Genomic DNA, 7,444 nt, shown 5'->3' on the forward strand with positions numbered 1-7,444 from the left:
TAGAATCCAATCAAAAGCCTATCTACGTCAAGAAATTGTTAATAACAAGGTGGGCTCACCAGGAGCTGGCATACTTTGTACAACAACATGAAGTCTGGCTGGTTCAAGATTACTGGCTATTTTTGTACAAAAATCTTTTTATTATGCATATCTCACATCATGGATGGTGGGTCACTTTCTCTTGCACACACATTACTGCTACATTTTTATTTCTAATCAAGATGGCCACATCAGCGTCAAATTTCTAAAAGAAAAAAGAGAAAGACACCCTCAAGACACACATTGTAAAAACAATAGAGGCAAAGATGATGGAATATAATGCTCTTAAAATATACAAGGAGCAAATGAAGACTACATGAAAAAAAGGTTCTAAAATGTATAACATTTCTTTCAAAGTTGAACTACTTGAAGAATACTTAGCTTGCCACAGGAAAGGGGAGAAAAAATATGCACCAACTTGTCTATAATTCATATTACCCTTAGCTACTCCCCAAATGCAGTTTTCTGTGACTGCACAACAGACAGGTTTTCACGTCCTTATCCTTCTGTCAGTCAGATTTGCTTAGCTTTGTAGTTTTTGTATATGTGTAGGTTTCTGCTTGATCTGCTATTATGAAAACTCCACTACTGTGCCTATTCTGCTTCTCTCCCTTTCTCAGTGAGTTTTTATTGCTAACCTTAAACAGATTACGAGCATACTCCCGGAAAGATTTATTAATAGAATAGATACTGAAATACATCAACTTGAAAGTAAACATGTCTGCAAGAACAAGTCCAACAGAGAACATTTCTAGAGAGCCCCACCTCCACAACCGCTGCCATAATGGAAAGTCCAAACTGCAGTTTTTGGTTCTTTGATGTCACTGCTGCTGTTTCTGTTAAAGTCCTCCCACAGATAAAAATGATTTGGAGGTACAGGAGTCGTTGTTAAACTCCTCTGCTCTTTAGTATGTTATATTGCATCAAGATATTGGTAAGTCAGTTGTAGAAGTTGAAAACGTTCTTGAAACTATTGGGTCATTGGTGAAAATGCTTGCAGAAATGTTTTGAGGGCCTAATTTATACATGATTATGTTATTTTAAAGCAGAAGGTGATTATACTTTACTTGTTTTCTTTCTTGGGAGCTGTGGGTTGGACTCTGGAAGATAACATTGGCAAAGAAAATAATGGTAACTGATTTTATTTTTATTTTTTTTCAAAAAAGGGGTTTGGATTGAGTTTTGGCTTGAGGTTAGGATATGTTCTTAGTTTAACAGAGCTACTTCAAACATTGCTAATTAGAGAAGCATTAACATCAGAACAACATTTCAAATTCATTGATGTCATCTTGCTAACAGATTTGGATACATGGGCCATAATCCCATTGGAAAGCCAGGAGATGTTTTTTTCCCAGAATGGGGAAGACCCACTTGTGCAGGTCTGTTTTCGTGGTCAGAGGGAGTGGGAGAAAGAAGAGCTGTGGGATCTGTTCTCAATGGTCAATTTTCTTCCCAGGAGCTGTCAGCAATAATGGACTACACAGAGCATATTTGGATCTAGCATCAGACTGGATTGGTTTGTGACTTTTTTTTTTCTTTTGGTCAAAATTAGAGCTTAATGTAAGATCTCAAAAGCTTTCATATGGCATGTGACATTGGTATCACTTGAGTATGCTGTCCTAGCATACAAATATTGTTCCAGCAAGAGTGGCCATAAAGACCAACAGAGAAAACAGGCTCCCATAGCCCCACTTGCATTTAGAAGGTTTTAGACATACTTCCCCAGTTTTCCACCAGGAGTCAACTATACAGTGTGCTACATTTTTCTCGTATGAATACACATCAAAATACATCTTTTCTTTTTAAATCAGTGCCCTTGATATTAATTTGTCCAGGCTGGTAATAGGGTTCTAGGATAAGCAGGGTATTTCCATTTGCTTTAGTTCAGATGTATAACATTCAGATGTATAGTGCCTGCACAGCAAATGTCACATTGGCAAGACTGAAAGAACATGATGCATCAAGATGGTTTATTACCAAACTCATATGGTCCCAGCCCTCCAGCAATCCAGTACCTAATAAAATTATTAATACCTAATAAAAAGGCTTATTGCAGCTCTGAAGCTAGTGATTGCTTTTTAATTACATATTTCTTTTGATTTAATAAGGTAGTAAATATTTTCTTCATCTCTCTTTAAAGAAAAATATGCATTTTATGTATTAGTACCCTTTATATAGGTTATTTATATTCCACACATAATCATCACCATATTTACCCTGGGTCACATCAACCTTTTAGCCACCTTTTTACATTATTTTTGCTATCTTTACAAAACATAAGTTATTTTACAAGTTATCAAAAGAATTCCTTAAAGGATAAAAAATACATAAATTCTTCCTTGGTGTGAATATACTGCAGAGTAAAGAGGACCCTTACATAAGTCATGGCATATTTGCGTTAGCTCCAGCTCATTCTTAAAATGGAGTGATGGGATCTGAGGCTGTGGGAACACTCACATTTAAGACAGGTCTGTAGCTTGCCTACATATATGGAATGTTTGAAGATGAAAAAAGTGCATCTTCCTTGGGATAGGATTCAGCACAGACTAAACCCCCTTCAGGGGACCAGACCATGCAGATATCCAGTCTGCTGCATCCTCACTGCTGCAGGCTTGCTTCTAGCTAGATCACTAGTTAAGCCAGGCATATGTAGGTATGTCTAGACTCACACACCTACTCACGACACATCTTGAGAAGGTCTCCCTGCCCAAACTGGACTTGTACCTTGCTTTATTTCTTCTATTCTGTATGTTTCCTGCATCTGCAGGGTTACTTTTGCACAGCAAAATTAAGAGTCATCTGAAACGTAAATTTGAGAGAGTGGCTATCTTAGAAACCTGTGTGTTTCCTAGTCACATTGGTTGGTTTAATGTGAGAATGAGGTCTAATGCAAAGCATTAGCTTTGTGGTTATGTAGAACCAAATTCAGCAACTGTAAATGTACCATTGGTTATGCTTCTCTCATCCCTCTCAATGCTGTCAGTGAGAACGAGAACCTCTACTAAAATGTCAGCTTGTTCAGGCTCTCTGGAGGCAAAGATGTCTGCAATTTTGCCTGATTCCACTCCTGGGAACACAATGGCTGGAGTATTTAATTTTTTAACCATCGTCATTGCTATGACTCCCTCCCCAGCATGGGCCCACAGAAAGTTGCATCAGCACTTTCATTGCCAATTGGCACTCAGGAGACACAAAAGAGCAGCACAAGGACAGGAACAAACAGGTGGGGTAGGAGAAAAGTGTGGAAATTTCCTGTCCTGGGCAGAATGTTATATATATTTATTTAACTACATTCTGAAAAATAGTCAAGAGCCCTTAGTAGGCCTTGGCTTGAGACCAGCTGACATTTTCTTTTAGCTGACATAACCTGGGAATCTACTACGGCCCGTTCTGTCTTGGTTAAATCAGCAGCTTTGAATTCAACCTTTCCCATTACAAACCTCCCTAAAAGAAACAAATCTGTTAAGCAACAAAACGTGCAGTATGTTATTTCAAAGGAAGAGCTATAATTGCAGCCCGTCCCTAGGCATTACTAGAAAAGCCTAGCATGCGCTAAGTAGACAATTTGCTATGCTATAGGCTGTAAGCATAGCTCTTATATTACCCTCTTCACATTTTCTTAGAGCAAAAATTACGTAGCAGAGCAGCTTATTTAATTGTGGCACACACAAGACAGGAACATACACCAGGGCATAAAATACATTCACAACAGCACAAAATGCATAGCTGGAGCAACACCAAACCTATTTTCTACTAGTATAGAATCTCTCTGTGTGCAGCTTTGGTCCTCTACTCAATGAGTCACATTAGTGGTTATATTTGCTGAGGTGTAACACTGAAAGGGAGTAATTTTGTGAGTCTGAGGCCACCTTGAAGCTGAGGGCTGCAAGCCCAACAGCACGTCCTGCCTGCAAAGGTCATTCTGAGCCCAAAGCCCCAGGCAGCTGGTGCTGCCTTCCCATTGCTTCTAGCTGTCAGCTGCTCAGATAGCTTCTTTTTACTCTAGGCCTGTGCAGCTGACATGTTTAGCATGGGAGAAACCAAAGTCTCTTTCTCCCTGCTTTTCCATCACCAAGCTGTATGGGTGGAAAATGGGGACAGAAATGGATCATGGCAAAGTGATGGAGTGCACGATGTCCAGTTAATCCTTGTGGCAGAAAACAAAATAACAGCCTTCAATCTTTATTTGGGAGTTAAGAAAAACCCTTCTCATTGAAACTAATGGGGTCTTATCTCAGTCAGCTTACAGGCTTTGGTCCTAAAGTAATATGGAGAAAAGAATATATAGACAGGAATAAACTATAGTGAAGCCACATGTCACATTTTTCATGATCCTTTCTTTAAACACAAAACTGTTCTCTGGTGGGCCATGTGCGAAGGAAGAACATTCTGGTTGGAAGGGCAATCCTGGGATGTGTCACTGAGCAGCGTACCTCTCTGGGCTACAGTGACATAATATAAGCCACAGATTTTGCTCCATCCCATAAGAAGTCTGTTGTTTTCCCTCTGCTATTTGGTCTAGAAACAGCACATGAAGGGAGAATGCCCTCGTGGCTTCAGCATGGCTGTGTCCATCAGCAGTGCCGGGTCTTCTCCATGGTCAGCTGCAGACCTGCTGCCTAAGTTGAGCTGTAGAACTGTGATCTTTGCCTTTTGCTACTAATTACCTAAATGGTACAAAACCCTCTCTCTATCTTCAAAAAAACCCTATCTATCTTAGTGATAGCTTTGAAGCTACATTACTAAGGGGACGTAAAGAATTTTAAAAATCCCTCTGTTAAAATCCCTAATTAGTGCCAATGTATTATAAGAAGAGGCTTTCTCCAGGCCACTCTTTCACTGTCACTTGGTCAATTAGGGTAAATGAAAAGACAATGGCTGTGATTTTCCACTCCATCCCTCTAGTTTCACATTAATGTAATAGAGCAATTAACACTTGAGGCTTCAGCCTCTACAGCTGCTAGGCTGGAGTAAGCAGTTGTGGCTGGGCCACAGGGAAGTCTGAGCTGGGCAAACCTCAGAGAGTGAAGGAGGCAGAGCTGTGGGCCAACCACCTGGCTGCACAGCCCATGCATAAAGTCCTTTTGATGTACACCTAGATGCAAACAAGAGGCTGAACCCTCAGTAATAAATAGCAGCACTACATAATAATAGCTGAGAATTAGTAAGTGCTTTACGCTTATATAATGCCAGTTGTATGAGGCACCCCCAGCATTTTGCAAATGTTAACCTCTGCTATTAAGTGTGCGTACCATGAGCTTATTAATTAGTTTATTTTTTCTGGGTTATTTTTAACCTGAAGCAGTTCCTTGATCCAGCTCACAACATAGCCCCACACATAGTTACATGAGCGTTAGTAGCTAGACTTTGATGGTGTTGATAACAGAATAAGGGGAAGGGAGGTCTTTGCACCAGTGTAGTCCCTGAAGCCTTCATGCTGTTAAACCACAGGTTTAAGCCAAATTATTTTTAATTCCTAACTCCAGCAATGTAGCTGTGATTAACATTTTACTGCCTTTCATTACAGCCTCATTCCCCAGAGGTGTAAGAACAATTGAAAGGCCTTTTTTTCAATGCCCTTGACATGACCCTTTCAAAAGTAGGTTAGGGCTCACCTTTCGCCTTCTCCTGCCTCACTGCTATTAAAGACAGGATTGAATTTTACAGCTAGTACATCTACTTAGAGTTACATTATGATTCATAAATTCCCTGAGGCAGAGACTGGAGCCAGATCTTTTGCTGGTATAAACTGGCACAGCTCCACTGCTTTTGACACTAATGTGCACCACCTCACCTATGTATGTTTTCAAAGGCACCATGATGCTATTCAAGCAACAATAAAATGAATGGGTCATTATCATGCATGCTGCACTTCTGCTGGCTACAACAAAGGTACATGAGGCATGAATTTGACTCAATATATCTTTGGCTGATGGGGAAATCATGGTCCTGCAGATAAACAATATGTTTTCTGTTTGTTCTTTTATCAATATCTGGATAGAACATATGGAGGAGTTTTTGAAAGCTTTCTTCTGAGCAAGGTTGTTTTCCACTTCTGAACTGCCAATTTACCATGAGAAATCCGTTCACTGGAATGACAGAATGGGCAAGATGTACAGCAGAAATAGTATGGTCTGTTGCAATAAATTACAGGTTTCTTTTTCATGTGCAGCAGTAGAGGCGGCACTGATGCAATTAGCTACAGCTGGTTATAGAAAGAAAACATGCATCTGTGGATGGCTCAGACTGGAGTGAACCGACATGTATTTTCTGGTATTTATCACTGTAGAGAGAGTGGGAAATAAAAAGGACTGCAATTTTCATTCTGGGGTGCAACAAACTTTAATAACCTTTATTTCCCCCCTGTTAAATGAACTTAACCTAATAAACACATTCAGTCCATTACACAGCAATTAGTAAATGCATCTAGATCTTCACAGATGCTCCAAAGGAAGGATTAGAAAGGTCCATTTTCTGGAGTAAGGGATCTGAAGTAATTATTTGCAGAAATAAGGAACTGAAGTGTGCAGTATGCTGTATGTCCTTTTACCTCTAGGCTTCAGATATCCCATTTAATTTCATTACAGCAAAGGCTTGGGGCTAACGAGGAGAGAGCTAGCAAACATCTTGCTGCTGGTGGTTCAGAGTTTCCCTGTATCCCGGATATCACAGTCTGGGTTTTCCAGAAATATAGCTGCAGAGGTTGTGGATATGGCTCACATTAAATGATTTTCAGCACCAGCCTCATGGTGCAGCATCATCTTTTTTTTTTTTTTTTCCTGAATGTCCTGTTCACAGACTTATTTTTTCTCTGCCTGTTTCAGCTGCCTTTTTTAACCTCAGTGCATTCACCATTTCCCACCATGTTCTTCCAACAAAACAGGTAAAGTCTTTAAATTAACTCTTTGAGAATGAAACTAAAATTTTCCTAAGAAACTTTCTGTGTCAAGAGTTCTCCTCAGTCTCATGTTTCTTTTCCCTCTCTCTTTGTTCTGGCCCTCATCCTTTATGTAATACTCCTGTCTGCCGAGGCCAGGTCTGGCAGACAGGAGTGAGAGGGCTGGCAGACCAATGCTTTCTGCTGTTGCTTGCAAGAGACTGTGATACAACTTTATTGCAACCATTGAATTTTTTCTTTAGATCAAAGTACGTTTGCCACTACACCCCAATTTCTCATTATCTGGCAGTCCAACAGTTTGTCTGCTTCTGTGGAAACATCTACAATGGGTGCTTGGCTTTGCATTGTACTTAAATTAGTGGGTTGGATCTTTTCCATTTCTTTATGCATGGGACACTAGCGACTGGGGAGTATAAGAGAGTGATAACTGTGAGCATGGATATTTCCCAATGAAGCACCATGTTTTCATCCTCCAGCTCCACCAAAACACTTCCCTGCTGTGTTTGA

General features: G+C 40.1%; 1 long non-coding RNA gene across 1 annotated transcript; it reads left to right on the forward strand.

Annotated features, from left to right (window-relative positions):
- The first annotated feature begins 316 nt into the window (after nucleotides 1-316).
- LOC310895943 lies at nucleotides 317-7,195 on the forward strand. The gene is made up of 3 exons (XR_014581062.1): nucleotides 317-1,418; nucleotides 1,496-1,555; nucleotides 6,864-7,195. It is a non-coding gene; the product is annotated as an uncharacterized lncRNA (long non-coding RNA).
- The last annotated feature ends 249 nt before the right edge of the window (nucleotides 7,196-7,444 follow it).

This window comes from Anser anser, assembly GCF_964211835.1.
Source record: "Anser anser genome assembly, chromosome: 3".
NCBI lineage: Eukaryota > Metazoa > Chordata > Aves > Anseriformes > Anatidae > Anser > Anser anser.